The sequence below is a fragment of the Phascolarctos cinereus genome, unplaced genomic scaffold (assembly GCF_003287225.1).
Source record: "Phascolarctos cinereus isolate Bilbo 61053 unplaced genomic scaffold, phaCin_HiC Scaffold_4;HRSCAF=312, whole genome shotgun sequence".
Taxonomy (NCBI): domain Eukaryota; kingdom Metazoa; phylum Chordata; class Mammalia; order Diprotodontia; family Phascolarctidae; genus Phascolarctos; species Phascolarctos cinereus.
Genome location: NW_027555847.1, coordinates 138,330,474 through 138,340,895, shown reverse-complemented (window position 1 = coordinate 138,340,895; position 10,422 = coordinate 138,330,474).

Below are 10,422 nucleotides of genomic sequence, written 5' to 3'. Positions count from 1 at the left end.
AGTTTTCCCTTTCCCAGGCAGGAGCCCAGGCAAAGAGGCAGATGTAGAAGGGGAACAGAGAGGCCCTTCTCTCCTAAACAGCTTTGTTCCCTGGCACAAAGGGGAAGATGGAGCTAATCTGTCATTAAGAAAATTTTTAAAGCTGGGTTGCTGCACATATCCGTGGCGAATTGACTCTGCTGGAGCAACAAAGTTCTCCAGCTTGTCTGGATTTTATTCAGCACTGATCTTCACATACAGAGAAGTAATCTAACATGTATTTTTGTTTGGGCTTTTTTAAAACAAGAAGAATGAAATTAATTTTCCCAGTGGATCTATTGAAACAAAGCAGATCCAGGAGAGGTAAGTAACCATATATTCACAGCCAAGTTCACCAGACATTGGACTTGAATGTGCAATGGCCTGGATTCTAACCTAAGTTACTTCAGATTTCCTAGGTTCAAAGACTTTGCTGAAAATTAAGTAAACAAGCTTTAGAAATGTCATAACCAGACAACTATCTTCCAAGTTTGGTTGGATCATGGTCTCCTACACTGGCTGTTTGTGTATTTCTTTCCCTCTTGAATGTGATTTCAAGCATTTTAATCCTTCTTAAACTGCAGTTACAATATTAAGTAATAGGTGTGTAGATTTATACAGGAAGTATGATATAAACATACTCTCCTTATGAATGAACTAGACTTTTCCCTTTCATTTCAACCATCCAGAACTAAAAATTTTTCTTAGCCAGATTTTGATGATAGGAAGGGGTCATTAAATAATCATTTTCAGGTAGGCATTCATATGAATTGGTAAGACTGAAAAGTAAGAAAGCTTATGTGCTTCAAATTGCCAAAGAGGTTTGTATGTAAACACCTTGCAGTTGCTGTTATTTTTTTTTAATGGTGTTGATTTTAGTTTATGATTTGTTAACCATCAAGATTTGGGAGAGAGTAAATTTGGCACTTTTGTTGTGCTGTTGTATCAGGCAATAATTTTAATTTCACAGCTTCCAAGTTTATGGAAATATAAAAATTATATGCAAATGAAATCCACTAGAATTCTTAATTGTCTTGTGAATGTAATATCTATTTATCCGACATATGTTTCTGAGTAGTAGGTTTCAGTGGTTCTGAATATAAATATATATATGCAATATGCTATATATAAATAAACACATATGTACATTGAAACACAGGGACCAATGTAAAAATACAAAGCCATGTCAAATTTTAGTTTAAAAGTAACCATAAAGGAGACTTTCTCTCCCCTTTGAAAACTAATATGTGTGTGTGTCACACATATATACAATATGTGTGTATATATACAATATATTGTCACACATATATACAATATGTGTGTATATACATACACACACATATATATATATATATATATATATATATATATATATATATATATATATTTCTATTTTCCAGTCAAGTTTTAGGAGTAGCACTTTCAGCCCAGCAAATGTTATTTTTGTTTCTGCTACCCTTTTATTTTAATAGACCTGACAAATACCTCCAGAATGAAAATAAGAATGTTTCATTTGAAGAAAATGTTGGCAGACAGCCACAGACTAAGGACGCAAACTAATTTTGCTCTTGTTTTTCTGCCAGCAAACCCTTGGCCTCCACACAGCCAAAGGCTCGAGAGTCTTTCTGAAAAATGGAAACTGGAGACATATCACCACCCATCCCCCACCTGCTCCCCCACAAAATCCTTAACTAAAAAGATGAATCTCTAGTATAACCAGTTTCCTCTGTTCTTGAGCATACTGTTTCACTGTGCATTTCCAGCTTCTTAGCCTGTTAATGATGAAGAACAGTGGTATGGTTCTCTGAATGGAAAACTGTTTATGGGTTTGCCTTAAAAGCAAACCTAATAAATGAAAATCTGGGCCTATGGCAAAGGTAGATTAGATGATTCTGCATCGTACAAGGTAATTAATTATAGGATTCTTTTGAATAACAAGCTACCTTTGTACATTTTAAGTCACATAATATTGACAAAAATTCCACTTACATACAACTTTTCAAAAACATATCTATTCCATAAGATATGGCTGTCTCGCCCTCCCCCCCCCACCAAGGTAAATAAAATTAACTTGTCATTGATGAGGAGGTTTTCTCTAAAGCAAGAAGAATATTGAGGTTTGTATTTCTTGCCTATGTAAGCTTAGAAGTTGTCAGCCCCCTCTCCCTATAATTAGAGATGAGATTGGCATTTATTAAGTTGTGTAACAAAGCATGAATGCTTAATAAAATACTGTTGGGGGTTCTCAAAGACCACACTCTCAAGACAACTCTAGAAAAGAACTCATAGCTAAGGGAGAGGGTACAGAAAACCCATAGTAAGCGGGAGTCTTTAAAAGGTAACAGACGTTGGTTTTAGGCCTGTGCGTGATGGCTATTGCCAACGCTATACTATCAGACAGAGGCTGACCCTGTCTCAGAGATAACCAAGATGTGAGGGCCTTTAGAACATAGAGATACTGGAAAAAGAAGGACTAACTGTCATTCTATCCTGCTATTTCCTATAAAGCGATTGTATATCTCAGCCAATCACAAACTGGGGCATTATTTAATTTAAGAAGAAAGATGATAAAAGCTGAGAATGATTAGAGGTATGGTCTCTACAAAGAAGGGATTAGGTTGATTTAAGAAGCAAAATTAAAAAGAAAAATATCTCCTCATTGTTTCCATCTAATTCAAAACTGCCTGGGGAGGGGAGGCAGGGAGCTGGACCCACTTTATTATTTTATTAAGACTATCCGTGCCCCCCTTCCATCCTTGGGGAAAACTCTAAGAGCTCAGGAACAAAAGCAGTGCCAACAGTGGTCCCTGAGAGGTTTGCCAGTTTCTGCCATTTACCACATTAACAAGTGTCTAAGCATTTTTTAAAAATTGGAATGCTATGATGCCCTTGAGGCTTAGAAAAGAACATGGAACTCTTGTGTTTGCAACCATGACACTTACTAAATTAATGTATGTCACCTTCTGGTTCAGGCCACAAGATTTCCTTTCCTCTCATGCTAATTAGTGAGGTATGGAGATCATACTTAAGCATGAAAGGGAAGGCATATCGTTGAAGGAGCAAGACTTGGCTGAGAGGTATTAGGAATGGATGGAGCTCCTTTCCACTAGCTTCCCCCAAACTTTAAGGCTATAAATAACCTGGCTGCTACCCCAGCAGCTGGCCCAATAAAGAGCCACGAGGAGAATAAAGTCAGAAAGTGATATCGTTTGAAACTGGGAGGAACAGGGAGGAGGCAAAATGAAAATGATGAGGAATGGGAACAGGGAATAACCAGCTGAGAAGGCTGAGAAGAAAGTACTGTCCCTTGCTTCTCCCTTCTCCCTTCATGCCTACCTATCTTCTCTTCCCGCTTCTACCATGGTTTGTATTTCTGCCCAAGAGATTTGGCTTTGGATGAGGCCTGCTATGGAACAGATAGGGAAGTGGTACTAAACTTTCAAGGCCCAGATGGTTTTGAGTCATAGGGCTTTTGAAGACAGATTACCTTTGGTTTAGAAAGCACTGCTCTAGTCCTGACCTTCAGTCCTTCTAGCTTGTTTTAGTAGTCTTCAGTACTATAGCAAACAAGGCTGCCTTTGGACTGGGTCTGTTTAGACCAACCCTCCAAAGGCTACCATCAAAGCTTCTCCTCGAGCTAGAGCTGAAGAAAACTTTAAAGATGATTTAATCCAAAGCTTAAGTTTTGTCGACAAGTCAACAGAGGCCCAGAAAAATGAAATGATTCGCCCAAGGTCACAGGGCCAGAAAGTGACAGAACCAAACTTAGCCTACTTTCCCAAGTTTCTTGACTCCCAGTTCAGTGTTCTTTCCATTCTACTGCTCTGCTTCTTACACTACTGGGAACCAAGCCACGTGTTTAGGAATGGGTTATGCGAGGACTAAAAGTTCTGTGGATCACTCCTGTGCGCTCTTAATACTGTTCTCAAATTATTTCATGTATTTTACCTTTTCTTCCTGCCTAGACTATAATCTCCTCGAGGATGGAAAATGTCCTATGAAGTTAATACCTATCTAGAACTTAATTACTCAGGAACTTATCTATCAAGAACACAGTTGAGAACCAGATAAAACCCAGAAAAGGCCTCTTTAGAGCCAAGAGATGCCGCAAAGTTTATGCACTCAAAGCTTTGTATGTGTGACTCATAGAGAGTTCCTCTCTTGGAACTGATTCACCTTTGTGTTACACACAAGTCTAATGAGCTTGGTTATCTGATATTTAAATCTCACAGCAGATGAAAAGCAGAAAATAATAAACAATAATGACACCTAAAAGTGGGAACACCGAGAGCCACAAGAAATCACTGTTCATAGCCCAACTTATTTATTTGCATTTATTGAGCACTTTTGTGCCAGGCACTGTGTTAAGTGTTATAGATACAATGGCAAAAATAAACCAATCTCTGCCCTCAAGGAGCTTACATTCTAGTAGGGGGGACAACATATGCATGTATACATATATACAAGACAGACAAAGTAGGCACAAGGTAACCTCGGATGGGAAGACACTAACGGTTATGGGGATGAGGAAGGGCAGAAGGTGGTACTTGAGCTAATTCTTGAAGGAAACTGGGAATTACGAAACGCGAAGATACAGAAAGAAAGCATCCCAGGCAATGGGAGTAGTCAATGCAAAGGGAAATAGATGCAGCATGTTGTGTAAAGAACAGGTTGGTATGGATAGACCAGAGTGAATGGAGGGAAGTATTGGATTAGAAGATTAGAAAGATAGAAAGAGGTTAAGTTATGAAGAAATTTAAATTACAGAGGTGTTTATATTTAATCCTAGAGGTGACAGGTAGCCAATTGAATTTTTTTTTTTTGGTGAGGCAATTAGGGTTAAGTGACTTGCCCAGGTCACACAGCTAGTAAGTGTCAAGTATCTGGTCTGAGACCAGATTTGAACTCAGGTCCAGGGCCGGTAGTCTATCTACTGTGCCACCTCGCTGGCCCTCAACAGAATTTAATGAATGAAGTGGGGGCGAGGGAATTACATGGTCAGATTTGTGTTTTAGGCAAACACAAACTTCGGCATCTGTGTGGAGGATGGATTTGAGGGGGGAGAAACTTGAGGTAGGTAGACCAATTAAAAAGATTTTGTAATAGGCCAAGAAAGGTGATGAGGGTGGTGGTTCTCTGAGAGAAAATGTGAGAGACTTTGTTGAAATAGAAGTAACAGGGGCAGCTAGGTGGCGCAGTGGGATAGAGCACTGGCCCTGGAGTCAGGAGGATCAAATCGGGCCTCAGACACTTAACATTTACTAGCTGTGTGACCCTGTGTGACCCTGTGCAAGTCACTTAATCCAATTGCCCAGCCCCCCTCAAAAAAAAAAGATTGTCATGTTGTCATTTGCCATAATGACTAGGATGTGGAGTGAGTGAAAGTGAAGAAATTGAGGATGACATGAAGATTGGAAACCAGGGTTAGAGGGATTATTATGCTCTCAAGAGTAATAAGGAAATTTGGGAGAGGGTGGATTTTGTGGGAAAGATAATGAATTCTATTAATTTGAGATGTGTACTGAGCATCTAGTTCAAAATGTTCAATAGCATTGGTGATGTGAGACAAGAGTTCAGAAGAGAGATTGGATATATAGATATGGGAGTCATCTTCATAGGAGTAATAAGTATGCCCATTGGAACTAATGAGGTCACCACGTGGGTTAGAGAGAAAAGAAAAGAAGGTCCAAAACAGAGCTTTGAGGTACATCCATGGTTGGTGGGTATGACATGGATGATAATTTAGCCAAGAGTACTGAGGAAGCATCAGATAGGGAGTAAGAGAGCTAAGAGAGAACAGTGTCATGAAAACCCCCAGAGGATAGTGTTCAGGAGGAGAGGTTAGAAAATAGTGTGAAATGAGGGCTCAAGAAGGATTAAGAAAAGGCCATTCCATTTGACAATTAAGTGATCCCTGGTGATTTGGGAAAGAACTTTTTCAGTTGAGTGATAGATGAAGTTCTTTTTTTTAAGTTAATTTATTTTTGGTTTTCAACATTCACTTCCATAAGATTTTGAGTCCTAAATTTTCTCCCCCTCTCTCCCCTTCCCCCACCCCAAGACAGCGTGCAACCTGATATAAGCTCTACATATACATTTACATTGAACATATTTTCACATTAGTCATGTTATAAAGGATTAGAACTAAGGGGAGGAACCACAAGAAAGAAACAAAAACAACGAAAAAAGAGAGAGAGCAAATAGCATGCTTCAAACTGTATTCTGGTTTCATCGTTCTTTTTCTGGATATGGATAGCATTTTCCGCCATGAGTGTTTTGGAGTGAGTGATGAAGTTCTAAGCTGGACTGCAAAGCATTTAGAAGAGAGTGAGAGGAAAGCCGAGAGGTAGAATGTATCCAGATATGAGACAAGCTAATGAGGATGAGAGGGTAGCAGTGTGGGGGTTTTTAAGGTTTAGGGAGAGTTGGACATGGATGTAAGACAGAGAAGGAAGAAGTAAGCATATAGAGAGATGTTAAAGATTAACAAGGTGAAAGGTGGAAAGATTACAGCAGAGTTAGTGGCAAAGAGCCCTCTACCTTTCAGTAAGCCTTGGCCCTGAGGACATCTCTGTGTGGATTCAGCAATGCCAGTGCAGCAACTGAGATTCCTAATGACAGCCTTGGGTCATCAAGAAAAGATTGAATTAATAATAGTAGTAGTAGTATTTCTATAGCATTTTTAAGGTTTGCACAGCGCTTTGTAAATATTGTATTATCCTAACAACCCTAGAAAGTAGATGCAATCAGTATACCCATTTTACAGATAAGGAAAACAGAGGTAGACATAAGTGACCTAGCCCAGGATCACTAGTAAATGTCTGAGACTGAATTTGAATTTAGGTTTTCCTGATTCTGGGTCCAGCATTCTATCCACTGTGACACCTAGCGGCCTTTATGATCAGTATACTCTGTTTAAGGAAGAAGGGAAATGCCTTTTTTTTTTAAGGCAATTGGGCTTAAGTGACTTGCCCAGGGTCACACAGCTAGTGTCAAGTGTTTGGTCTGAGGCTGGATTTGAACTCAGGTCCTCCTAACTTCATGGCCAATGCTCTAACCACTGTGCCACCTAGCTGCCCCCTGGAAAGTGTATTTTTAAAAGATTTCTCTTTAAAATGTCAACAAAAGCATTTTTAAGGTGTTTAAAAGGGTAAACCCTAACCTGTACAAACAGCTCAGCTCCTTAGAATGATTCATTCCCCAGCGGTTCCAGACTGCTGAGGTGTTACTAGAGGCCTTTTTTTTTTTTAAATTTCACACAGCTGGACATTTATTGAACACCTGTTATAGGCACTCATACACTTGAATTTAAATGTGTCTGGGTCAAATAAGTCTCTTATTATAATGGTTTCATGGTGTTTCAACAAAATCCAGGCAATAAATATACTAGATCCAATAAATTTTTTAAAATGGATGAAATCCCATTTTATTGAAAGATAAACTGAGACCTAGAAGTACAATTACTGGCCTAAAAATATGGTGACCTGAGGACAGATCTAAATCAAAGTTTCTTATACTCTCGTTCAGAGGAGGCATCTTGGAATGCAAACCTCTGGACCAGAACGAAGTCTTCAATTTCTCCAAACATTGCATCCTGCATCCAGCTTTCGCATGAAGGTTTGTTGCTAAATCTTCAGGAAGCAAATAAACGCTCTTGTTCTGGTTCCTTGGAAGAAGGCCAAAAACAAGCCAATGGCTTAAATCCTTTCTGTTTGAGCACATTTTTAGCCTGGATAAGTATATGGTAGTTGGCTCAAGTATCAGTGCTCTGAGTTAAGGAACATATTTTGTGGCTTTTTCAGAGGAAAGGAAGAACATACTTCGTCTTCCTGGACGCTGCTTGCAGCTATTCTCTGTCTTTCATTTTATTTTTTCTCCATTCTTACCTACTCCCAAGCATATTTCTTCTCTGACCAGGTAGGAATAATTGTCCACCAATGGAGGAACAGGCAGGTGGACAGAGGGTCTCTTAGAGTGCAGACCAGCCTGCAGTGTCCTAAAGCATTCTTCCCTCCTGTGAAACAAAAGATTCAAAAGGACAGCCAAGGGGCAGCACAAGACATAGGACAAAGACGTCAAAGGGAGAGTTGCATTTGGCCCATGACACTCCTCAGTGCCACTGAACCAGATTAAAATGTAGTTGGGAAATATTTAGCGAAATAATTAAAATAAATCAAAATACAAATAATATATTATTGTTATATATAAATAAAATATTATATTATATCATTATAATATATAATATAATATGTTGTTACATTATATATCATAATTTATTATATAATGTTATATTATATGCTACATTATATAATGATATATCATTATATTATACTATATAATATTAAAAATTAATATATGGCCTTCAGGGATCCTTGTGTACGGTTTAGTGGCTCCCATTTCTATTTGAGATTGACACCACTGATATAGTAGAAATAGCCCTGGATTCAGTCAGATCTAGCTTCAAATCCTGCCTTGGCCACTTATTTAGCTGTGTCACCTTGAACTAGTTACTAAACCTCTTTAATCTTCAGTTTCTTCCTCATCACTAAAGAAGTGTGGACAACTTGTTTCACTGGATTGTGAGGATATATGTAAGACACTTTATCTATAAAAATCAGTTGATTAGGAAAACACTTTATAACCTTGAAGCACTCTGTAAACATAAGCTGCTATTAGGGGTGCTATTTTCCCTAAAGCAACCCATGCCATCACCTCCTTTGCCAACTTTTGGCGTAAGGTTAGTATTGGCAGATGCAGGCAGATGTGATTGAATGGACAGTGGTAGTGCGCAGGCACCCTGATGTTTCGTGTATGTAGCATCTTACTTTTTAATAGAGCTCCAATTTTTCCTAAGCGTGCTTGACATCACTATCTTTGATTCTCACAATAGGAAGATGGCAGGGATTATTATCAATTCTGACAGGTGAGGAAACTGAGGCTGAGGAACATGAAGCAGCAAAAAGACTGGTAGATCAGGTAGTAAAACCGGGATCTCTAGGTGTGAGGGCTCTTTCCACTATACTGGGGGATTAAACAGGATAGGGGAGAGGACTGTGCTTCTGAGGAAGTAGCATTGGGTACTAGAAAGAGTAAATCTAGTCATCGGGACACCTAGATTGTTGGTCTGGATCACTGGTGACCTTAGCAAAGTCATTTCCCCACTTGGGACCTTAGCTCCCTCTGTAAACAGAAAGAGTTGGATGGGAAGATCTCTCAAGGTTCCCTGCAGCTCTATGGTTCTCTGGGTGTCCCCTGCTTAGAATGGGGGTATGAGGGAGAAGAAGGAAGATGAATAGGAGTCTTGAGGTACAAGGGTTGGTGGCTGTGTCCTAGGGAAGTGAATGGACTTTTCTCTTTAGAGGGGTAGGAGGGGACCTAAGCCTAATACCAGGGCGGGATTTGTCTCAGGTAAACCATGTAGGAATCTACAAGACAAGAAGTGGCATGGTAGCCAATTCTAAACATCTTCTTGCTTTTCCTCCTTCCTTCTCATCTCCACTGATTTGCCCAATTGGTTTTTGGGAAAATGACAGTGGGTGAGGCATCATACTCTAGTGCAGGAGTTCTTAGCTTTTGGGGGCATCATGACAGCCTGGTAAAGCCTATGAACTCCTCAAAATGTTTTCAGATGCATAAAATACAATACATACGATTATAAAGGAAACCAATTCTATTGAAATGAAGTTACCACATTTTTTAAGTTCACATACCCTGGGGTAAGAACAACAGCATTAGGCAATTATAGTTCTAATTTTGGCTTTGCCAATAGCTATGTGACCCCAATCATTTAGTTTCTTTATCTGTGGAAGGATATAGATGACTTATCTACTGCCCAGAGTTGTGGTAAGGATGAATTGAGATTTTTTATGTGAATATATCTTTTGAAAATAGTTAAAAGCATATTCAAATGGAAAGCAATATTGCTATTTTGAACTGGAGCAACTTAATTCCCATAGCTCTTGGAGGACTTGTCAGAAGCTAGGGAGCCAGCTGCTAAATTGGCAGTCTGTGTAGTTCTGAAAGTTTCTTTTTCAGAGTATCCAAAGACCAAAGCCAAAAAAAAAAGAGAAAGAAACAAAGTTTGATTTGAACTTAGAAAATGTTCTTGGTGTCCTTGCCTGGATTCCAGAAAATTACCTGCATTTGGTGAGATCTCATGAGGATGAAGAGAGGAGATGCCCAGAAGGAAAAGAAGCTTGCTATGGCTCTGACATCCCCTTCCTTCTCTTTTCCCCTCTCCCATCTTTCACTTACTGAAGTCAGCTAGACAAGTGGTAAAAAGCCCGGCTTACATTTACGTGACTGCCTGTGTTCCCCAAGGGGAAGGCTTTGATTTTGTTCTTAATCTCCTGACCATGCTTATCTCCGTGTATGGGGTTGCTGGAGTCTTGAGTAATCATACAA